This window comes from Oryctolagus cuniculus, chromosome 2 (assembly GCF_964237555.1).
Source record: "Oryctolagus cuniculus chromosome 2, mOryCun1.1, whole genome shotgun sequence".
Classification (NCBI taxonomy): Eukaryota; Metazoa; Chordata; class Mammalia; order Lagomorpha; family Leporidae; genus Oryctolagus; species Oryctolagus cuniculus.
Genome location: NC_091433.1, coordinates 159,647,028 through 159,670,622, shown reverse-complemented (window position 1 = coordinate 159,670,622; position 23,595 = coordinate 159,647,028). Strand labels below are relative to the sequence as shown.

The 23,595-nt window shown below is 55.0% G+C and overlaps 1 long non-coding RNA gene across 4 annotated transcripts in view; it reads right to left on the bottom strand.

Annotated features, from left to right (window-relative positions):
• Positions 1-659: 659 nt before the first annotated feature.
• Positions 660-23,595, bottom strand: part of LOC108176363 (uncharacterized) — an 82,443-nt gene continuing 59,507 nt past the window's right edge. For 2 of the 4 annotated variants that reach the window (XR_007916609.2, XR_007916606.2), the window contains exons 3-4: positions 4,733-4,903; positions 660-2,928 (exon numbers count right to left, since the gene is read on the bottom strand). This is a non-coding gene — a long non-coding RNA (uncharacterized lncRNA). The remainder of the gene's footprint in view (positions 2,929-4,732; positions 4,904-23,595) is intronic. The other 2 variants (XR_007916602.2, XR_007916601.2) reach the window with 1 other exon arrangement.

Genomic DNA, 23,595 nt, shown 5'->3' with positions numbered 1-23,595 from the left:
CCCATCTGATCACACCTGGCCTGCCTAGACAGTCCCCAGCATGGGCTCCTTCGCTGACCTGCACCTGCATGTTAAGGTATCACCATTGGAAGTCCTGGGGGTTAGGACACGTTCAGCCTCCCCCGGCCTCTCCAGCACTGCTGGAAGACCCTGGGCCTCTTGCCTCATTAGACCTCTGGCAAAATGGGCTGGAGCCCAGTGCTCTCTGCTCAGCGCCGCATCTCTGGGTCACCCACCTGCGGCTCTTCGTCATCCGAAGGGAGGCCCTGTCTGCCCTGCATCCGGTGCCCGAGGCGCGCCCACAGCATGGGGAGAGCTCCCTCCAGCTCCATCTTAGTTTAGGGCTTCAACTCTGCCTTTCTCTAGGACAGGGTCCTCGACTGCCCATCTGCAATGTGGGGGGCAGAATCCTGGTGTCCGTACAAAGACAGTGGGTCTGTCACCAAGACCTCTGAGCCAGAGGCAGCCCTGGGGGATGCCCCATTGGCTCAGCCTCCAAGCGTCCCCATCGCCCTCTGCCTGGGGCACCTTCCCTACTCTCTCCTCACTGCCCATGTCCTTCTGTCTCCTCTTCATCCTTCTGATCTCAGAGTAAATGTTCTTTATATAGATCTATCTATCTATCTATCTATCTATTTATCTCTCCCCTAATTGTTGAGTCTTGCTCCTATTTTTTTCCCAAGATTTATTTATTTATTTGAAAGGTAGAGTTACAGAGGGGCAGAGGCAGAGAGAGAGAGAGAGAGAAGTCTTCCATCTGCTGGTTCACTCCCCAGATGGCCACAATGGCCGGGACTGCGCCGATCTGAAGCCAGGAGCCAGGAGCTTCTTCTGGTTCTCCCACATGGTCCATCTTCCACTGCTTTCCCAGGCCATAGCAGAGAGCTGGATCAGAAGTAGAGGAGCCAGGACTCAAACCAGCGCCCATATGGGATGCCGGCACTGCAGGCGGCAGTTTTACCCGCAACGCCACAGCACCGGTCCCCGTAAATGTTCTTTGATGAGGAAAAGTTTTCATTGATCCCTCGGTGAGACACACACACACACACGCACACACACACACACACCACTCCTAAACCACCTTATTGTTTTTCCTTCCAGCTTTCACCACAATGGTAATGGATTAATTATGTTTCCTGTCTTCCTCCCCAGTGAGGCTGTACGCTCCATGGAGATGGAGGCTCACTGCGAATCCCTAACCTTTCAGCCCAGTGCCTGGGCCTTTCAATGGGCGTACAGCTGCCTCACTGAGCACCTGCGTGTGCCGGACACGGTGCTGGCTGTCGACAGGAAGCAGAGGGGCACGAGGCGCGGCCACCAGTGTCGTCGGGCAGACAGAGGCATCCGCAGGGCTGGGAGCTGGCGTGGGGGTGCCAGCGCGTCTGTCTGGCCAGGTGCCCAGACCTCAGGCAGCCCAGGCCCCCTGCTCGGGAAGGACACTGTGTTCCCTGTCAGAGCTCTGAGACCACGAGTCCCTCTCCGATGCCAGCCCGGTGCCTTTGCCATGCACCGGTCGCCTTGATGAGGGCCGTGTCCTGGTCACGTCTGTGTCCCCAGGTGCATGGTGAACTGCTGTGGAGGGACTTGAGCCAGGGCCAGCTGAGCCCCTGACACAGAGAGAGCCACCAGAGACGCGCGTCCAGAAAGCAGCTGTGTGATGTCACTCGGTGGCCTGACTCCAAGGTGACACCGAGGTTTCAGATTATCCCTTCCATGGCCGAGCAGTTGAGAGACAGATCTGGGTCTGAGTGCTGGCGCGGCCTCTTCCCGGCTGTGTGTGTGTGTGTGTGTGGTCGTTTCTTCATCATCAAAACAGGGACAATAATCAGACACAGCACACAGGTTTGTCTTGAAGCTGAGCGCGAGGACATGTGGGCAGCTACGATTCCTCTCTGATGAGCCGGTCTGCAAACATGACTCCCCTCACCTCCACCCTCACCACTCCGCCCTCCCCGTCTCACTCGATGGGCTCAACCTCCTGGACTCAGGAAAGCAATTGGACCCCAGCCTGGGCTGACCCTAAGAGATCTGACTGATGGGGTCTGAAACTCTTGATTTATCTTTATTTTCTAATAAACATCCTGGAAGATCCTGCTGGTTAGCCTGATTTGGGAGCCACTGGAGTAAATGATGATGGGACTTTATTTTTAATAAAAGCCAAGTCTTGCCCTTGAAAATGGGGGTTCAGCTTAAAGACACCTTCCCGTGGCCCCTGGAGCCACAGCAAGTGAGACCCTGAGACCCGCCATGGGGCGGAGGCATCACTCCAGAGACACTCAGTGGCGGGCTGAGGGCGGCACCAGCTGTGCCCCCCCCCCCCCCCGCAGCTGTCTCGGTGCCACGGCCCAGTGGAAATCACTGTGAAATGCATTCTCCACATCTCCCGAGCTGACCAGGTGGCAACTGGCGGGAGGCGCGGCTCCCACCAGAGAAGGGACTCCCGCGGGCCAGGGACACGTACCCGCCACCCCACCCCAGACCCTGCCATCCTGGGCCAACAGCTGTTTTCTGTCCTCAGTATGTTTGTGTCCTCTGCCCAGGAGGCTTTTGCCGGGCACCACGAAGCGCCCGCTCCTGCAGGTCCCTGTCAGCTCTCTGGGGGCTGCTGGTTCTGGTGGGTAGTGGGGGCTGGCTCCCATGCAGGCCCGGTCCGCAGCTGCCCTGGGGAAAGGCAAGTGGAGCAGGGAAGCGAGGCTGTCTGTGGGGACGAACATGGCCTCTGCCCACGTCTGTCACTCTTGCTGCAAGGGACAGGCGAGGGTCTTTCCTGGCCTCCGGCGATTCGGCTGCGGGAGTTCGAGGGTTTGGCTGAGGAAGGGGGAAAGGCGGCGAGATCCCTGCCCTCGGCCAAGGACACTGGACGGTTGGCGTGGGAGCCTCGGGCGCAGCCTCTGGACCTGGTCCACAGCGAGCAGGAAATGGTTTTCACTGAAAAACAAAGTTGAAAACCAGTTTACTGAAGGGAAGAGAAAGAGGAGAGACAAGTAAAACAAAAAGGCACACAACCCATCCTGAGTGTTCAATCTACACATACGGCTTCCTCGCCCACTCCAGGGCACCAGCCCGCGGCTCTGGGTGGCTCGGGGCGGCTCTTCTTTGTGGGTGAGAAATGTTGATTCGTAGCTCAGCCGGCCTGGAAGGGCCTGGGGTGGCTGGGGTCCCGGAAACAGCAGCACATGCAAGTGACAACACAGATTCTGTTTCTAATTTTCCGCCTGGGTTTGGGGGCCAAGGAGGAGGGGCAGGAGCGTAACAGGCTCAGGAAGACAAATCCTGAAAGCCACGTTGACCTGCTCGGCCATCTCCATCCCACCTGCCTTCCCTCTCTTTCCCTGACACCTTGAGCGAGGGCCACCTGCGGGACCAGGAGGCAAGTTGAGTCACGCCCCCCGCCCGCTCCCACCCCCAGGAGTTCCTGTCTCAGCGGCAGTGAAATTCAGGATCCTGAGATGGGGAGATCCCTTGGGGTTATCTGGGTGGGCCTGACGCACACAGGGGTGCCCTAGAAGAGGGCATAGGAGGAAAGGGACTCAGACACAGTGCCGAGATGAAGGCAGCCGAGTGGGGGCCATGCTCTGGTAAGCCGGCAGGGGTAGCTGGGGGGGTGGCCAGGAGAGCTTCTGTGGAAGCTGCAGCAGCGGCCAGCCCCCAGACACCTGGTGTCAGCCGGGGGATGCTGGCTTTGGCCTTCTGACCCCCAGGACTGTCAGAGGACGGCGCGTGCTGCTTGAAGCATCAGTTGGTGGTGGTTTGAGCCGCAGCCCCGAGACCTCTGCCTCTGCCACCCAGGCCCCGGCCGCAGCCTCCAGGGACCAGCTCTCGCCCACCAGGGGCCCTTCGCAGGCCTCTCTCTTGACCTCCTGGCTGTCTGATCTTTTCCCCATCACTTGCTTCTTCCACATGTTCGTGTGACCCAGAGTTCTCTTCTGCACCCTTTCTCTTCTCGCTCTCCCCCTCTCTTGTGCCCCAGGAGTAACTCCCAGTCAAGGCCTGGGCTGCACACTCAACTTCCAGCTCTGGAGGGCACCCCCTTCCCTTCCCCAACGAGCAGGTGTTTCTAACCAAAGCACATCTCCTGCTTTCCTGTCCGTCGGGACCCATTTCACCTATTCATCCCTCAATGCCCCATGCAAACATCACCTCCTCCAGGAAGTCTTCTCTCTCTCGGTCACGCCATGGGCTGGCTACCTGTGCCCATCTGTTGGCCCCACGGGGTTGTGAACCCTTTTGAAGTAGGCCTTTGGCCTAGTCAACTTGGACCCTCACCCCCTGGCACAGTGGGATCCAGGTCTTGAACTTGCCTCCCTCCTCAGAGTTTTTGCGACCAGGGCATCAGAGCTGCAGAGGCTGTCCTCTGCCATTCTCTGGCCTAGGCCAGGCCATCACAGCAGGGTCCAGCCCCCTTAAAGACTTGTGCCCTGGGGGGTGCCTGGGCCTGTAGGCGCTCACACACAGTAGCCCCTCATCTGGCTGGGACCACGGCTAGCCCGGGACCCCACTCCCTGTGCTCTCCGCTCCCTCACCCTCCTGCAGCCCCCCGGCCTCCTGGCTTCTACTTGACACGCCACTTGTACCAGCCTCGGGACCTCGGCCCTGGCTTTGTCCCGTGGGCTCCAGATACCCACGGCTCTCATTCATCCAACTCGTTCGGGCCTTGGCTCAGATCTCAGCCTAGCGAGATCGACCCCATCCGAGAGGTACCCACCCCACCACGACCCTGCTTGGGACTCACCCATCCCCTTGACCCTGCTCGGTTTTTCTCGTAGCTTTGAACACTGTTCGACTTGGTTCGGGGCTTCCTCTCTGTTTCCCCCATGAGAACATGGAGGGCAGGAGACTGGCCTCTTCTCTGGCTCACAGCTGTGTCACCATGTCTGGAACATAGCAGGTGCTCAACAAATCTCTGCTGAAAACAGACGGGGGGTGAGCCCTGGCTGCCTCCCTGGGGGCCTGCACCCCTTCCCCCGGTGGAGTGGTTGGCAATGTTGGGTGTGGGGAGAGTTGGGGAGCCCCATTCCTGAGTCCCAACTCTCACTTGGTCTCTGCTGGCCTTGCTCAGGGCCTCAGACTCCCCATCTGGGGGTGGGGGGAGTGGGGGCCCCGGCTTTGTCACATTCCCAGGGGGCCATAAGGATCAGTTGAAAGGAAATCCCCCCCACTGAGTGGCCTTGGGGCCCCCAGTGATGACCCCACCCTGAGCTCCCTCTGCTCAGCTCCTCACGGCTCCCCAATTCCCGGGACATTTCTGGGAAGCTGCGGGCAGCTGCCGTGTGGTAGCCAGGGGTCCAGGTACAGCCAGGGGCAGCCCCACAGGCTTTGGGGGGCTTGTGGGACAGAATTGCATGTTCTGAGTGATGAGGCACTGAATGGATCCTGTCTGTATGGTTCACATTAATACAATTTTGTAAAAATTATTATCCATTTGTGTGAAAATCACACAAGAGAGATATTAAAGAAAGACAGAGACAGAGATCTTTCATCCACTGGTTCACTCCCCAAATTCTGTCCCAACAGTGGGATCTGGGCCAGGTGGGAGCCAGGAGCCTGGAGCTCAATCCAGGTCTCCCATGTAGGTGGCAGGGACCCAGTTACTTAAGTCACTACCTGCTGCCTCCTAACTGGAATGGGAAACAGAGCTGGAACTTGAACCCAGACACCTCAAGTAGTGTCTTAACCACTGAGCCAAACTCTCACCCCCAAGTTAACACAAAATAATTAGTATACATTAATTCCAGACACCGGGAACTCTGAAGGCACTCACATGCCTTCCTTGGTAATTCCACTTTGAAGACTTTAACTGAACAAATAATCAGAGCTGTTTGCAAAGATGCATATGTGAGAGTGCTTATTAAATTGTTATTTACAATAGCAAACACACTGGAAACAGCCTGCCTGCCTAACAATAGGAGACTGGTTTAATAATTAAAGTGCCATACAATGGGATACTACTATAAAGCCATTTAAAATGGTATTTACAGGGGTGGCTTTTTGGTGCAGAGGTTAAGAGCCTACTTGAGGGTGTGTATTTGGTATAGTGGTTAAGATGTCCACACCCAGGAGCCAGCATTGTGGCACAGCGGGTTAAGCCACTGTCTGCAATGCTGACACCCCGTATGGGCACCAGTTTATGTCTTTGGCTGCTCCACTTCCAATCCAGCTCCCTGCTAATGCACCAGGGAAGGCAACAGAAGATGGTCCAAGTCCTTGTGTCCCTGTCACCCACATGAGAGACCCTGAGGAAGCTCTTGGATTCCTCTTGCCTGACCCAGTCCTAGCTGTTGTGGCCATTTAAGGAATGACCAGTGGATGGAAGCTCTCTCTCTCTCTCTCTCTCTCTGTATGTGTGTGTGTGTGTCTCCCTCTCTCTCTGTAACTCTGAATTTCAAATAAATAAATAAATCTTTTTTTTTTTCCAGAAAGAGGGTAGTGGCATTGCAGAGAAGCAGGTAAAGCTGCAACCTGGGATGCCAGCATCCTATATTGGTGCTGGTTCATGTCCCTACTGCTCTGCTTCTGATCCAGCTCCCTGCTAATGGCCTGGGAAAGCAATGGAAGATAGCCCAAGTGCTTGTGCCCCTGCTACCCACATGGGAGACCAGGAGGAAGCTCCTGGCTCCTAGTTTTTGGTCTGGCCTAACCCTGTCCATTGCAACCATTTGGAGAATGAACCAGCAAATGGAAGATCTCTCTTTGTCTCTTCCCCCTTCTCTGTAACTTTGACTTTCAAATAAATAAATACATCTTTTTTTTTTTAAGAGTCAATATCCCTAATCAAAATTCTTGGGTTCAAATCCCAGCTTTGCTGTCAATTCCAGATTCCTGCAAAAATGTACCCTGGGAAGCAGCAGGTGATGGCACAAGTACTTGGGTCCCTGCCACCCACCTGGGACAGCTGAACTGAGTTCTAAGATCCTGACTTTGAACTAGCCCAGTCCTTGCTGTGGTGGGCATTTGTGGTGGGCATTTGGGGAGTGAACCAGCAGATGGGATGTCTCTCTTTATCTCTGTCTCTCTGCTTTTGAATAAATACAAATTTAAACATAAAAAATTTAATAAAAGTATATTTTCAAAGAATACTTTAATTACCCAGGAAAATTCTTATGATGTAATTTATATGGAAAAAAGTCAATGTTTTATATAGACATATGCATTTGTATGTGCACACATGCACAATATTTTATTTAAATGTGTGTGTGATAATAATGGTTATGCCTATCTAGCAAGATTACAAGGTATTTTATTCTTGGCACTTTTCTAGGTTTTTCATATTTTTTACAATAGGCTTAGACTCATGTTTTTTAAGTGCTGTTGGTTTTACTGTTATTGTTGTTATCATCATCATCTTCACCATCTAGGATCAGAGAGAGGAAGGGCAACAGACAGAGAGGACTCACAATGACAGTGGCTGGGCAGATCTGAAGCTGGGAGTGGGAGCTCAATCTCTCCCAAGCAGGGTCTACGTTAGCAGGAAGCTGGAGTCAGGAGCTGGAGCTGCGAACTGAACCCTGGCACTCTAATGTGGGATGCAGGCGTATTTCCCACTAGGCTGAACACCTGCTCCCATGGCTGGTTTTTCAATAGCGAAGTCAATCACTGGTAACTCAGAGTGTCTCCATCGGGGCAGATGTGGTAGAGTGATGTGAAGACGCCTTGGGGGCTACAAGCAGAGCCTGCCACTCTTCGAGTCTGGGGGCTTCTCAGGTCCTGGGAATCTCTCATGTGTGCAAGATGTGAGTGCATGCAGACAAGTGCCCTGGCTGGGGGTGCACTGGGGTACTTTTTTATCCGGAGCCTGGTGGGACACAACCTGGCAGACACTGGAGGGAGCCTGGCTGCGGTCCAAGCGGACTCCCCAGCTTGCGGAAGCCTCGTTGGTTTTCTACATCTTCTGGGTGCTGGGTCTTCTTCCCTTCAGGATTATTAATGCCCCTAGGTGTGGTCGTCCTGGATTTTTAGTGTGCTCTGCTAAGAGAAGCCAAAGACTGGATTTCTAGCCATGTTTGGGGAGCAGTGGGGGGCAGTGACCCACGGGGAGAGTGCGCAGAGGGAGCAGAGCCCCCTCTCCCATCCTCGGCCCGCCGGGGCCTCCCGAGCCCTGCCTCCCAGACTGGCACCCAGGAAGCTTCAGCTGTAGGTTTCTCACCCCTCGGCTGAGGCTGGCAGGACGACTGTGCTCTGGGGCCTCTGGCGAGAGGTGCTCTCTCTGCCCCCCGTTTCTCGTCCGCTCGTGAGAAACAGGTGAGGGGACAGGGCTGCTTCCTCAAGTAACCTAAGTTTGGGGGGGCTAGCAGGCAAACTGGTCTCGCCTGACAGTGGGGCAGCAGCTCAAAGACACCGTTCTGGCAGGGACGCCCAGCACTCGCTCGCCCGGCCTGCACAGGCACACACTGGCTGGCCCAGGACCCTGCTGGCCATATCTGATGTCACTTTGGCCACTCTCATCAAGAAAAGCAAATCCTTAGGATTCCTTTTGTATGCCTTCGCAAGCTATCACAATCCCAGCAAATCCCTTTGCAGGTTGCATGTCCCTGTTGGGGATGTTTGAAGTGTACCCTGCTGATAGGGCCTCCTGGGGCTTTCAGCCTTGACCTAGAGCAAGAGGCGTAGCACCCAGGGGCTCTTTGAAAGACGCAGGGGTGAGGGGTAGGCCAGGGGAGCCCGATATGGCAAGGCTCCGCCTGCCCTCCGCGGCGAGGTAACTGCTACAGATGTCTGCGAACGGCCCCACTGCCCAAGGGGATGCTCCCACCCAGCACTGTGAGCAGGACAAGGGCCCTACAAGGCTGGCATCAGGACTCACTTTTCCATAGGGTGCCAGGCTCAATGCTGAGGGATACGGACAGAAAAGGACTGTGTGTGTGCGCGCGCATGCGTGTGCCCCCGTGAGACTACATACCCTGCCTCCAACTCCCTGCTGCTCCTACCCCAACCCCATCTCCAACCAGGGCCCCTTGCAGTGGCCCCCAAAGGGCAGCTCTTGGGCACCCCTCCCAGGCTGGCAGGGGCTCGACCTTGTCCTCCAGGCCTCACCCCCCTGACCCTGCCCCAGGCTCTCTGGCCACACCTCCACTCATGGCTGGGAGAAGCCAGGCCGTCTGGTCCGAGCGAGGATTTCCGGTTCAGGAGAAAGCACAGCCTGCCTGGCCCAGCAGGTCCGTAGCAGAAGGGGCCCAAACACCAGATACGCTTTGCAGTTCAGCCAGACTGGTTCAGAAAGGGACGGGATGAGAGCAGGAAGGAGGAGCCGGCAGCTGGGGCTGAGATGCAGGAGCTCTGGGGCCGCCCAAGCCAACTCCCTGCAGCGGGCCCACCTCTGCCTCCAGGAGCCCAGCGCCTGCCAGAGGCTTCTTCCCATTTGCCATCTTGCATCCATCCCCAGCGGTCCCTTACGCAAGCTCCAGGTGGAGGGGGGTGGGGTGGGGCTGGTGGGGAGAAGGGGTCTCAGCCACATTCACTTCCCCTGGCCCACCTGCAGACTGAGAGCCCCCACGCGGCCCCCTGCCCTGACTCAGCCTGTACACTACCCAGGCATGCTCGCTGACTCAGCAGGGAAGCCCGAGCCCCCTCCCCCGCCCAGCCTCAGCCCCACAGCTGGCTCTCATTCCAGCGGCCTGGGTCCCCTCCCTCAGGAAATTCCTGGAAAATATCAGGCTTCTCCGAGGGGAGGTCTCCTCGCTGTAGCCCCAGCGGGCAACAAAGCCACCTGCAGCCTCATCCATCATGCTGCCGTCCCCAGCGTGTGTCCTCCACGCGGGGCTGGGCACGGAGGTGTTAGAGTCCCCACTAAGTGACTGGTGCACTGCCCTGAAGGGCACAAGGGAGAGGGATGGAGAGAGGGAGGCAGGCAGGGGGCAGGGCAGGCAGGGCAGGCTGCCGGGAGGCGGAGGCGGAGGAAAAGCTGGTGAGAGGAGAGGTGTGAAGGGCTCCACAGGCCCAGGCAATGGCTCAGCCAAGGCAGGGAGGGGGCGCAGACTCAGAAGCACATGGGGTGGGGAGGACATTTGCAAGTAACCAGGCCGGGGTGGGGCGTAGCTGAGCAGGGGAGCCAGGCTGATGGGGTCAGAGGGCTGGGGTCAGGGCTGGGGGTAGAATTTTCAGATCTCCACAGGCCTGAGGGTCGCAGGGGGGTTTGGGGAAGCAGGATGGGGTGGCTTGGGCAGGACCAAAGACAGGAACTGCAAAAATCTGTAACTGCCTTGAGTTCTCAGGGCCTGCTCAGGCCTCGGGGGTGCGGCAGTCAGATGGCAGAGGCAGGGCCCTGGCCCTCTAGGTGGTCCGGCCCAGAGACATGGCCATGGCCACAGGGAGCCCCCAGTGGGAGGAAGACGCAGAACTCCCAGGCACTTCCTGCCCCCTCTAGGCCCTCCCGTCCCCCTAAGCCACGTCCACTCTCAGGCAAAACGATTGGAGTTTTTGCTGGTGCCCCTAAGACAATGCTGACTTTTGAAAGCACAGAAATTCCTGTCCAACTTCCCCCCAGGAAGGATGGCCGGGGCATCGGCTGTAGCCATAGAAACAGAGTCACCGAGGACAGAAAGAACGAGGGTCCAAAAGGGCGGGCCAGCTGGGGAGTCTCCAGCCTTGCCTCCTTCTCCTGGGACCAGCAGCCCCACCGTGGCAAGGCAGGGTCGGGGCGGCAGAGATGGAGACGGAGAGATGGGGGACCTGAGCCAAAGGGAGCAGAGTTAGGGGGCCACAGCCGCGTGGAGCACACTTGCTCACAAGTGAGGGTTCTCGGAGCTTAACCAAGTATCCCAGGAAGGCGCTCCTCATCCCAGCTGGAGCGCAGCTAAAAATATTATACTGATGCTCGAGAACTGCGACCCCCGGGATCCCCAGACATGGAGCTGCCTGGGTCCCTGTGGCATCCCAGCCCCTTGCTGCTGGCTCAGGGTAGGAAAGAAAGGAAAGCTGGCACCAGGGGTGGCCAGACAAGGCCAGGCCCAGACGTGGTCCCTGGGAGAGCTGCAGGGAGCCTGCCCCTCCTCCCCAGCGCGGCTCCTGCAGCCTGAGGTGGGGGAGGCAGGCCTGGTGGGCTGCAGGACAGAGAGCCCTTGGAGGTGGAGGGCTGGCGGCAGGGCTACTCCCGCAAGGTGTGGGGAGACATCCTGCCTCACTGCCCCCGGAGCACTGAGCTTCCAGGAGTTCTTCTTGCGGGTAAGAGGAGGCCTGGGCAGCCGCACAGCCCACCAAGAAGGGGGCCTCCAGGTGGGAACCAGGCTTCTCTGGGCCAGGGTCAAAGGGCTGGCTCAGCCCCAGACAGAGATATGTGAGGCAGAACTCCCCTGGGACCTGGGCTCCCCTCTCCGTGCTGGGCCAGGCCACGTCTGTCTGCAATAGAGACAGGAAGAAAGAGGGCCTGGCCATGGCTGGCTTCCCACGGGACTGACTGAACCCTGAGGCAGGGCTCGGAAGAGTGCTGTGTGTAATCCCTCGTGCTCCTGCCTCCTCCTGTCTTGGTGTGGAGCTCTGCGAGGTGGGGAGAAACCACAGTCGTCACTAGGACTCCCCCAATGCCTTCTGCACAGCACCAGCCTGCGGAGGCCACCTGGATGTCACAGCCAGCGTGCCAGAACTCAGTGCATCTGCTGCCCCGGGAGACACTCCCAGCGCTCAAGGTCAACAGGAGTCTCCAAGGGGTCCTGGAGAGACCCAGCGCACTCTAGGGGGAGTTCTGTGTTTCCCAGCTAGGACCACGGAGTGCTTTTTCATGGGACACATCACCACCAAGCAGCATTCCCAGGAGTAAACCTTGGAGAGAGCGGCGTGGAAGCTTTTGGGGGTGGAGGGTGGGTGGGGCAGCTTCCTAACTTCACTCCAGCCGAGGTTCTCTGGGGACAGCCTGAATTTATACATGGGAGCCTACACCCACAGGTGGCAGCATTCAGAGGTGGGGCTTTTGTGGAGCAGAGCCCTGACATCCAGGATGAGAGCCCCTGTGGAAGAGGCCCACGGACGAAGCAAGCAGGTGCATCTCTGGGGCAGAGAGCAAGCCCTCGGCAGACACCGCCTCCATCTTGGAGCTCCCAGCTTCCAGAACTGTGAGCAGTACATTTCGGCTGTTCATAAAATTCCCTGTGGCATCCTAAGCAGAATTAAGCAAGAGCCATTGCTTTGTAGTTCCTCATGAATATGTGACGAAAAAGAAAAGAGCAGAGGCCGGCGCTGTGGCGCAGCAGGTTAAGCCACCACCTGTAACACCAGCATCCATATGAGCTCCGGTTTGAGTCCCAGATGCCTCACTTCTAACCCAGCTCCCTGCAATGCACCTGGGAAGGCAGCAGAAGATGGCCCAAGTGCTTAAGCTCTGCCACCCATGAGGGAGACCGGGATGGAATTCTTTGGCCTGGCCTAGCTCCGGCCCGATGCAGCCATATGGGGGATGAGCCAGCGGATGGAAGAACCCCCCCCCCCGCCCCCGCTTTCTCTCCATAACTCTGCCTTGTAAATAAATACGTAGATATTTAAGAAAAGAAAAAGAACAGACAAAAATGGGAAGAAATCTAAAAATAAAGCGAGTGAAACTTCAAGGGCAGAGGACCGGAGGGGCCAGGGTCCCGGAGTGCTGTGAGCGGGCACTGTCTGGCAGCTGTTCCCCAACATCAGGCTCAGCAGGCGGACTTGCCCCTCAGAGGGTCCCGATCCACAGAGAAGGAGACCTTCCCTCTTCTGGAGCTTGACCTGGCACAGGGTGAACGCCCATTCCGTTTTTCATACCCTCAAACAAACAACTGTCCTAGTTCCTACTGATTCACTTCTTTGAGTTGCATTTGGGATGGATTCTCAGCTCTCCTGTCTCAAGCCTGTTCACTCCACCACATTTCCATTTCAATGACTACTTTCTCTTTTAGAAGACCTTCCTTCTGGCTTCTGCACCTCAGAGTCCAAGAATTCCAGCCTCTTCCCTGAGCTGACCAAAGCTGAGCGGTGCAGCCCAGGCTTCCCACCCAGGCTCCTGGGGTTCAGCCTGCAGCAGCCCCACTGGGTCCCCCCCAGGAACCCCAGGAGCCATGCAACTGCTCACATCCTCTCTGCATGCTCAGAGCACACCAGCGGAGGGAAGTGGGGGTGGAGCTAAGGAACACAGGAAAATATGGGGTGGTGGGGAGGGGCAGTGTTGTGGTACAGTGGGTTAAGCCACTGCCTGTGATGTTGCTATCCCATATGCGCGCCGGTTCGAGTCCCGGCTGTTCCACTTCCAATCCAGCTCCCTTCTAATGTGCCTGGGAAAGCAGCAGAAGATAGCCCAAGTGCTTGGGCCCCTGCACCCTCGTGGGAGACTTGGATGGAATTCCAGGCTCCTGGCTCCAGCCTGGCCCAGCTCCAGCTGTGGCAGCCATTTGGGGAGTGAACCGGTGGATAATAAGATCTCTCCCTCTCTCTGTAACTCTTACTTTTCAAATAAATAAATACATTAAAGAATGTTGGCAGAAACACTAGTTAATATTTTTTACATTACTCCAGTATCCCATGTATACCCATATAGTAGACACTGCTGGAGCCGTGATTCTGGTGGCCATTATATTTTTTATTTTTATTTTTTAACAGGCAGAGTGGACAGTGAGAGAGAGAGACAGAGAGAAAGGTCTTCCTTTGCCGTTGGTTCACCCTCCAATGGCCGCCGCGGCCGGCGCGCTGCGGCCGGCGCACCGCGCTGATCCGATGGCAGGAGCCAGGAGCCAGGTGCTTTTCCTGGTCTCCCATGGGGTGCAGGGCCCAAGCACCTGGGCCATCCTCCACTGCACTCCCTGGCCACAGCAGAGAGCTGTGGTGGCCATTATTATTCTACCACTTCTCCATGTAACCTTGGGGACATCCCCATTTCTTCCTAAACCTTGGCTTCCTCCCTTGAGGCTGCTCTGATCAGCCGCATTTGAAATCTAATTCTTCTCCTCAACCCCAGAATTGTCCCTTCCCCACAGTCTGCCGCCACCATGCCGTTTTTCTGGTCTGAGGGAGGGTGGAGGCCAGCCTGGGTCCGGAGAAAACCGAACAATGGCACCGGGAGGCCGTGGGAAGTACTGGGGCTGCAGGGGGAGAGGCCGGATAACGGCAGCAGGGAAGAGGGCAGCAGGGCGGACAGACATGTCCGCCCCAGCCCTGCCCTGGAAGCCCCGCTCCGAGGGTGCTGGAAATCAGGCTGTCGCTCTCGTAGGTTCCCTCTGGGCCACACAGCTCTGTACTGGACACCTACCAGCGAGCGGCCCCGCGCCAGGAACAGCCTCACCCCTGGGGTCTGCCCCTCCCCAACTCTGCAAAAACATTCACAGCCGCTGCCCCCGACCTGTGCACTTCCGCTGTGGCAGGAAGCGCTGAGATCAACAACCCGGCTCCACAAACCCGAGCCTGAAGTACAGCCGCCGCCATGGCTTCCGCCAGGCACATGGCGGGCTGTCGGCTGTCCCCTCCGCCGTCCTCTCTACTGTGGCGCCTCCGAACCCGGCTCAGTGAGCAACTGCTACCGCTCTGCGCTTCCCAGAGCCGGGGAGCCCAGCAGGAGGATCCCCAGAGCCTCCTGCAAGAGGGAGCCCCGAAGCACGTGCAGGGGTCCTGGCGCTCATTTTTGGCTGTGCTCATTTTCCCACCGGCAGCTGTTTCAAACTTCAATGTCACTTCACGCCATTGCCGGGCCCTGCTCAAGGCCAGTGCCTCACAGAGCAAGGATGCCCCATGCATACCTGGAACACACATGTCACGGGTCACGTGCACTCACGTGACACACACATTCATACCATACCTACCTTTTCTAGGTTTTCTGTCTACATTACGCACCATGCCTATACGTACACTGAACACACAGGAAAATGCACATTATGAAAAAACTGCATGGGTTTCAAAACTTTTTGTACCCAAATAAGCTTATCTTTTAATTACATCTTCATGAATTTTTGAAGTATTGTCATACATCTGCATGCTCTGTAAACATAGTTGCTGCATAACACATGCACACACTAAATCCACATTCATATCACAGTGATGCCACGTAAGCACTTTGGACATCATCATACACTACATTTACATACAGACACACATTGACAAGTATACAATAGAATATACAGTTCACATACTCTTCTAAAAATATTTACTTATTTGATAGGCAGAGTGACAGAGAGGGAAGAGGGAGAGGGAGAGAGGGAAGAAGAAAGTCAAGGAGAGAGAGAGAGAGAGAGAGAGATCTGGGGCCAGTGCTGTGGTATAGAGGGTTAAGCCACCACCTGCAGTGCCAGCATCCCATATGGGCGCTGTTTCGAGACCCGGCTGCTCCACTTCCGATCCAGCTCTCTGCTATGGCCTGGGAAAGTAGTAGAAGATGGCCCAAGTCTTTGGGCCACTGCACCCACGTGGGAGACCTGGAGGAAACTCCTGGCTTCAGATTGGCACAGCTCTGGCTGTTGCGGCCAATTGGGGAGTGAACCAGCGGATGGAAGACCTCTCTCTCTCTTTCTCTCTCTCTCTGCCTCTCCTTCTCTCTCTGTGTAACTCTGAGTTTCAAATAAATAAATAAATTTAAAAAAAAAAAAAAAGAGAGAGAGAGAGAGATCTTTCAGCCAGTGGTTCACTTTCCAAATGGGAGCCCAGAACTCCACTGGGGTCTCCCACATGGTGGCAGCGACCCAAGTACTTGGACCATCATCCATTGCTTTCCCAGGCACAACAGCAGGGAGCTGGATTGGAGGCAGAACAGCAGGGACTTGAACCCACTCTCTGATAGGGATGCCTGGTGTCACAGCAGTGGTATAACCCACTGGCCACAGTGCCAGCTCCACAAATATACTCTTATTTTCTAATTAAAGTTCTTAAGATTTGGGGTTCTATTTAAACCAAATTGTACAATTCATCTGTTTCCCTTGTTCTTTTCTTTCTAGACAGTACTTACAAATGTTTGTCTGATTCAGCTACAAACAAAACAACAATCAAAACTTCTTTCTTATTAGCTATAAACAAGAGGAGTGGGACACAAGTTTCTCAAAATGCCAGAGAAAATAAATGGGCCAAGAACTCCTGATCTGAGAGTGTTTCGTTCCCTCCTCTTCCTTATCAGACTGGCTTTGCCTTTGTCTACCTGAGGCCAGGTGCCAGGGGCTCAGAGACACCTGTCTTCTATGCAGATGTCTGGCCCTGGGCAAACATATGGAAGGCTGATGGAATGGGAGATCTACTTCCCAGTGGAGGCTTTGTCCTCAGGCCAGTGCTCGAGCATGGGATGTCACCAAGGGTGTTGTGAAGATGGGAGATATGAGGTACATGTGCTACCAGGCCACCTGAGAGGACAAAGCAGACATCACCAAGTGATCCCTGCATCTGTCGCTCCGAGCCTGGGCAGGTCCCGCAATCCTCTACATGGCCCTCTAGCCTTACTAGTTAATCAGGCCCAGAGAGAGGGGGAGAGATGTGTGTGAGGTCACACAGCACAGAGCTTCCTGCTCACCTCTGGGCTGCTCAGGTGCAGCCTGAGTGAGGGCAGGGACTCCCCTGGGAGTTGCAGAAGGAGCTGGATGGAGGCTGGGCAGCACCCGAGTCTCCTGAGCCATGCTGAGTCCTCATGTCCTCATGTCCCTATTCTCAGGCCTGGCCATCCTTGCTGAGACAAGCTCAGGGTCCCTCCTGTCTCAGATACTCTGGCCCCCAGTCCTTGGGCCTCTGGCCTTCAGGTTCAAGACCGGGAGCAGAGGCCTTCCCAAGTTCATGAAAGCTGTCGTCCCACATGGGCCCTCGACCTTCTCCTTGTCTCTGTCCCCTCCTCTCTGAAACCTTCCTAGGCCCATGGGTCTCACCAAGGGCCTCTCCCATCACTGCTGTCCTGGCCACCAGATCTGATCCCACAACAAAACCAGAAGGGCTCCCAGAGTGGCCATCCTCTGCCCAGCCAGTGCCTCTGCCAAGACTGCCCTCTCACCTTCTCCTCGGCCGCCTACCCACCCATTGCAGGTGTCACTGCCTCTCCTTCCCCCCAGAGCACAACTATGCCTCTCCAAACCACCAAAATTATGTTTCTAAACATTTCCCATGACTCTGATCAGTTTTGACCTGCTGTTGTCATGAGAATTAATGGTGTCAAGTTTTTAATTCCCACTGAACATCTAAGAATCACCGTGCCCTTCCCCAAGAAGTCCCACCACCCACCCCAACCCCCGGCCACTCAGATCTAGCAAGGGGATTTCTTCCTGGCCATACTGAGAGCTCCCTGGCCAGGCCACAGCTCCTGATGCACACAGGTGCTGGGGGTGGGCTATGCATAGGTGGTGGAGTCCTGTCCTCTGGGAATCACCAGCCAACTCAGTCTATGGACTGAGCCCCCGGCAAGAGCTGGGTTGCAGCGCCTCTTAGGACAATGCTATGCTAGAGAGCAGCAGCTGCTATGGGCAGCAGGGACTGGGGACGCTCCGGGGAAACATCCCTGGGCATTCGGCCCTGTCCTGGGGCCAGCTGGACATGGCACCCCCACCTGTGCTGCCGCATCCAGCCTGGGGCAGGCATCGTGGCTGCCAGGGACATTCTTTTCCTGTGGTGGTGGGGGGGGGGGTTAGGGGGGGACACAGCTGCTGTGAGAGCTACAGGGCAGTGATGGAGGGGTGGGGGGTGCTGAGAAATGTGAGCCTCAGCGTCTGAGTCACATCACACCCAGACAGACAGATGCTGGCTTCCACGGACAGACAGACGTGTCCCCGCACACTCATGCAGATCCCCCCACCCAGCTGCACACAACAGCAACCCGACCTCTCACGTCCACCAGCAGTGTGGACAAGCCCAACCCTGGGAGAGACTGAAATCCTTACAGGCAGGGAGGGGCTAGCAAGGAGGAGGTAAGGCCACCAACCCCCCCTACCCTGCAACCCCACCTGCACCCCCTTTCTGTGAAGTGGAAAACTACAGCTTCCACAGTTTCACCTCTAGGAACCAGCACCGGCTCAAATTATTCAACATGGCTGCCAGCTGCGTCCCCACGAAGACCTGTAGCTCATTATAGGATCATTACAATCAAAACTATGGCTGAAACACCTGCTCTTATCACGCACCTGATGCCACGACATTTCCAAGTTGTCCAAAAAAGACAAGGAAGTGGGTGGTACTCAAACCCTGCCCCAAACTCTCCCTCTGAATATGCAGTTAAGCTCCACCGCAGACACCATCTGCTATGGCTCCCTGTTCCTAAGGGATAGACTTGAACCTCATGGAGGGCAACTTTCTCTTGAGCATGCCTGTACTCTGTCCCAAGTGTGTACTTTTGCTTTTGCATGCAAATAAATCTTGTGTCTCCCTGCATTTCTTAAATTCTTTCATGTGTTGGAGACAGGAACCTGGACCCAGCCACCTCACAACAAAATTATTTCAGAGAGTAAGGGGTGAAAATAGAGCAAGCCAAGGTAGAACAGGAAAAACGACACTGTCACCACTGGGTAAAACCTTAGGTTTTATTGGTTCCATCAGCTCAAAGACTATGAGAATTGTCTTCATTTCTCTGGACCCTGGAGCCCAAAGTCCAGAGCCCAATCAAGTTCATGGACAGCTCCAGAATACTCTCACATGATAGGACAACGTAGGGCTGGGACCTCAGAAGTCCATGGTCTGCTAACCGAGGGGGGATCAGCTGGATGACTTTGGGCTAGTTCTTGAGTTTTTCTGCTCCCTGGTCTCTGTCTCTGTGCAAAGGGCAACTCCAAAGTAACTTTTGGCTTTGGAAGGAAAAGGGGAGTGGGGCAGGGTGGGAAGTGGCGGTGGGAAGTCTAGAAGGAGGGACTCTGACTTGGAAGTCTGGAAATTACCAAACACTAGGTAGAAGCCCCCTGAAGATTTCCTAGGGAGAGGACAGGTGGGGATGGCTCAAGGGGAAGGAGGCTGCGGAGTGGAAAAGAACTCCGGGAGGTGTGAGCAGGTGTTCCAAGGGAACACGTCCTCCCTCCATGACTGCTCCAAGAGGCCCTCGCTCCTCACAAGCACCAGCCTGGGTTGAGCCTCCCCATCTTCCAGGGGGCACGTCTCTGTCTTACAGCAGACTTCAAGGCTTGTTAAAATGATTCCATGAGTAAGTAGGGGAAGGTCTTTGGTGTGCACCTGCACAGTAATGTTAGCAATCATTATATTTGCTGCTGTCCTTATACCTACTACATCTCTCTCTTTCATATTGTCAGGAACCTGTCTATCTCCATCCAAGGCTGAGAGTATCCTAATTTTATTTATTTGTTTATAAAGAGAGGCAGAGAGGGAAAGACAGAGAGAGGTCGGGGAGGAGGGCTCCTATTTGCTGGGTTCCCTCCCGGAATGGCCACAGCCGGGAGCCAGTAACCCCATCCAGGTCTCCCATGTGTGTGGCAGGAAGCCCTGTATTTGAACCATCACCACTGACTCCCAGGGTCTGCATAGGTGGGAAACTGGAGGCAGAAGTCAGTGAGGGATTGAAGTCAAGTACTCCAGTGTAGAATGAAGCATCTTAACTGCTAGCTTAAACACCTGCTCTCTAATTTTGGAAATATATTATGACTAAGTTACTCCTTGCCTCCAGAATCTTTGAAATGTGTGATTTCTATGACTTTAAAAAAAAAACATAGAAGATGCTCATTGTTTAACTTTTACTACCTAATACCCCACCCCAAATCTCAGTGGCTTAAGACAAGCGTGTAGCAGCTCATGATTTCGTGGGTCAGCAGTGTGGGTTGGGCTCATTGGGGGCAGCACTTCCGCTGGCCCCACCCAGCCTCTCCTGGGTGGCTGCAGGCAGCTGGGGGTCAGCTGGGGGCTGTTTGGTGGGATGGTCTCACTCCCATGTCTGGGGTTTGGAACTCGCTGTCGCTTGCTTATCTGCTGGGGGTGGTGGGAGCGCTGGGACTTTAGCCTGATGGGCAGGCTAACTGGAGTTGTCACAGGGCGGCAACCACAGAGCAAATGAGGGCAGGCCCAGAGCGGAAGCTCTCCTTTCCAACCTCTGCTTGCTTCACGTTTGCTAACGGTCCAGCGGCCAAAGCAAGTCCCAGAGCTCGGGCTCTTGAGGAGAGGCGCTGAAGAGCCACGCTGGCAAGGGTGTTCTTGCAGGGCTAGAAGGAAGGGTTGATGACTTTTTTGCAAGCAGTCTAACATTTTTTGTTCTTTTCCGCAGATTTTCTTGTAGACTCTCCCTGCTGGAGGGCAGGATTATGATTCTAGTTGCATCGCTTCCCTGTGTGGCTCTGGTTGTACCATTTTCCTTCACCGTCTGACTGTTGGAGTCAGAGATGGAAGGAATAGGGGCAGGCATTGTGCAAAGGCTAGACAATGCTTGGGACACCCATATCCAAAAATGAGTGTATGGGGTCAAGTCCCAGCTCCGCTTCTGATTCCTGTTTCTTCTAATTCATCCTGGGAAGCAGCAGGTGATGGCCCAAGTACTTGGGTCCCTGCCACCCACATGAGAGACTCTGAATGAGTTTCTGGTTCCTGGATTGGCCTCACCCAGCCCTGGCTGTTGGGAGCATCTGGGGAGTGAACCAGTGGCTAGGAGATCTGTCTCCAACCTTGCAAATAAATAAATAATTTTTTAAAAGAGAGGGGATGACACTGTGGCATAGTGGGTTAAGCCTCCGCCTGTGGTGCCAGCATCCCATAAATGCACCGTTTCTAGTTCCGTCTGCTCCTCTTCCAATCCAGCTCTCTGCTATGGCCTGGGAAAGCAGCAGAAGATGGCCTAAGTCCTTGGGCCCCTGCACCCACGTGGGAGACCTGGAAGAAGCTCCTGGCTCCTGGCTTCAGATTGGCCCAGTTTGAGCCATTGCAGTCATCTGGGAAGCGAACAAGTGGATGGAAGACTTTTCTCTCTGTCTCTCCCTCTCTCTGTAACTCTGCCTCTCAAATAAATGAATAAATCTTTGAGAGAGAGAGAGAGAGAGAATGTCTGGAACCTTGATGGCCAGCTCATTCACCCCCTCAGTGGTAGAAGCCCCTCTCTCTAATGATGTCCACCTTGCTTCTTTTTGTTACTCTCTCCAATGGCACTGAGGGAGTATGAGACCCATATGGTAATAGGCTTCAAATTCTCAAAAGTAACCACTTCTATGTTTTCCATTTTCCAAGTTAAATATCCCCAGATCCCTCCAACTGTTTCCATGTAATATAATTCAGATTCTCCTGTCTTATCATGGCCCTGTAGATACACATTTCTTCAGTTCTTCAAACTGTGTACTGCGAGCTGTAATATTTGGCTTCCACATCAGAGAACCATTGGTTTGTTTCATATCTATATATGATGTTTCCTATGCACTTTGGAACCTTGGCAAAGGAAACATTTTAGATGTAAACCCTACAATTATATGTTAGCTTAAAGTGAGAGATACACCTAACTTTCTCCAAAGCACAATTAGCTAGAGAATCTGTAGATGACCACAAGATTTTCAACCTACTTTTCCCACTTAATGTATATTGAACATAATTCCAGGCAAATCAATATAGGTCTATATTATTTTTCCTCTTTGTGATGAATTTTTTTAGAGATTTATTTTAGTTATTTGGAAGGCAGATTACAGAAAGAGAGAGCGCGCTTTCATCTGCTGGTTAACGCCCCAAATGGCCACAACGGCCAGGACTGGGCCAGGCTGAACCCAAGAGCCTGTACCTCCATTTGGGTCTCAGAGTGGGTGGCAGGGGCCCAAGTGCTTGGACCATCTTTGCTGCTTTCACAGGCCCATCAGAAAGAGCTGGATCAGAAGTGCAGCAGCCAGGAATTGAGCTGGCACTCATGGGATGGTGGTGTCACGGGCAGTGGCTCAACATGCTGTGCCTTACACCAGCCGCTTGCTGAATATGTAAACATCTTCTTCTATGTGAGTATGTGTTACATACAACAAATTAAAAACATGACAAGTTTGATAAAACTTTGCATCTGCAAACACTTATTTAACCACTACACAGATTGAGATATTGGACATTTCCAACATTCCAGACAGTTCCCTCACTCTCTTCCTAGTCAATGCCTCCCCCAGCCCTGTAGGCAACTGCTCTGACCTTCATCACCCTAGGTTAGTTTTGCCTGTTTGGGAATTTCACATGAATGGAACTGTGTAGGGTGTGCTCTTCTGCATACAAGGTGTGTGTGATCATGTCTTGAGGTTCATCCACATAGTTGTGTGAATGAGTAGTTCATTTTTTTATTGCCGTGTAGATTTTCATGTTATAAATACATACAATTTGTCCATTTTTCTGTTGCCATATGTTTGGAAATGCAGATTAAAACCACAGTCAACACGTTTACACACTCAGCTGAAGAGCCAAAACTCAACAGGCTGCCGGTACTAAGTGCTGGCAAAGATGCTGGAGAACTGGGCCTCTCGTGCACCGGGGGTGGGACTGCTGTTGGGACAAACACAGTTTTGCAGCGTCATCTCCAACCTCACAGTCCTTTGAACCCAGGAATTTCGTCTACACCCGGGAGAATCGTGTGTGGCAGCAACCAAGGCCATGTACCAGAATGTTCATGGCAGCTGCCAAGTTCTCCGCGTGTGCCTGTCCCAACCTCCCAGCACTGGGTCAGCTGTAACCGAGGCTGAGATAAGTGTCCTGGTGCACACACCTCACCTGAACATACTCGTCCTCCCTCCGGCTCCCTTCCCAGAAGCGGAGTGCTGAATCCTAGGCTGTGTTCATCTCTGGGGCTTGAGATCCGCCTTGCCAAGCTGCCCCCAGAAGGCTTGCAACTGTCCTCCTCCCACCCTTCCGCACTGGGGCTGGAAGCTTGCACAAGCCCACAAGCCTCAGTCAACTCCTGTTTCAGCATGCCCTGCCCCGCCCCAGAGCCCAGACGGCTGCAGCTTTCCTGGCTGCACCCGAGCGGAAGGAAGGTTTGGGGTAAACATAGCTTTCAGGGCCGGCTGCTGGGGCTGTGGGGCCACCACCTCCTTCCGCCGGCCGAGCCTGAGCTTATCAGAACAGGTCTCGGGTTCAGAGTGTTCACTGGTCCTGGCAGTCATGGCTGTTGCAGCCTCCCCACAGGCTGGGCACAGGAAGCAGTGGCTGCAGCCCGTAAGCTACCCACTGATGCAGGCACCAGGCTGCTGAGACAGGCCAGGCCAACATGGGGTGTTAGGCCGTCAGCAAAACACCCGCTACTTCCTCTTCCTCGTTCGGCCCCCCCGCCAGCTGGGGCCCCCAGCCTCTCCCCTGAACCTTGCTGGAGATTTCCCTTCCCCTAAGGCCCAGGGAGGCAGGCGTGTGTGTGCAGAGGTGGGAAGAGCCCAGGTGCCCAAGATCCTCCCTCTCTTCAGAAGCCAGAGCAGAGGGAGTGTGACATGGTGCAGTGACAGGCTCCAAGAAGCCCTCTGGCCTGCGAGTCCCCAGCTTTGCCAGCGGCCGTGCCTGGACAGCTCCCACATACCCTGCTTTTGTGTCCAGTGCTTCGTGTCCCCACGCTCCCACCCGCTCAGAAAAGGGCAGTGTCAGCAGGAAGGAAGGAAGCTGGGAGCCCCCTCCTCCCAGCAGGAAAGGGGAAGGAAGGACGCAGGAAGCCCCCCCTCCCCGCCCCGTCCAGCTGCCAGCTGGGTGGCCAGGCCAGCTGCTCCTGTCCTCCCTACCCCAGGGGAGGACCCAGGTCTTAATGTCCTCAAGTCCTTTCCTGCTGAGGGTCTGGCTTCTGCC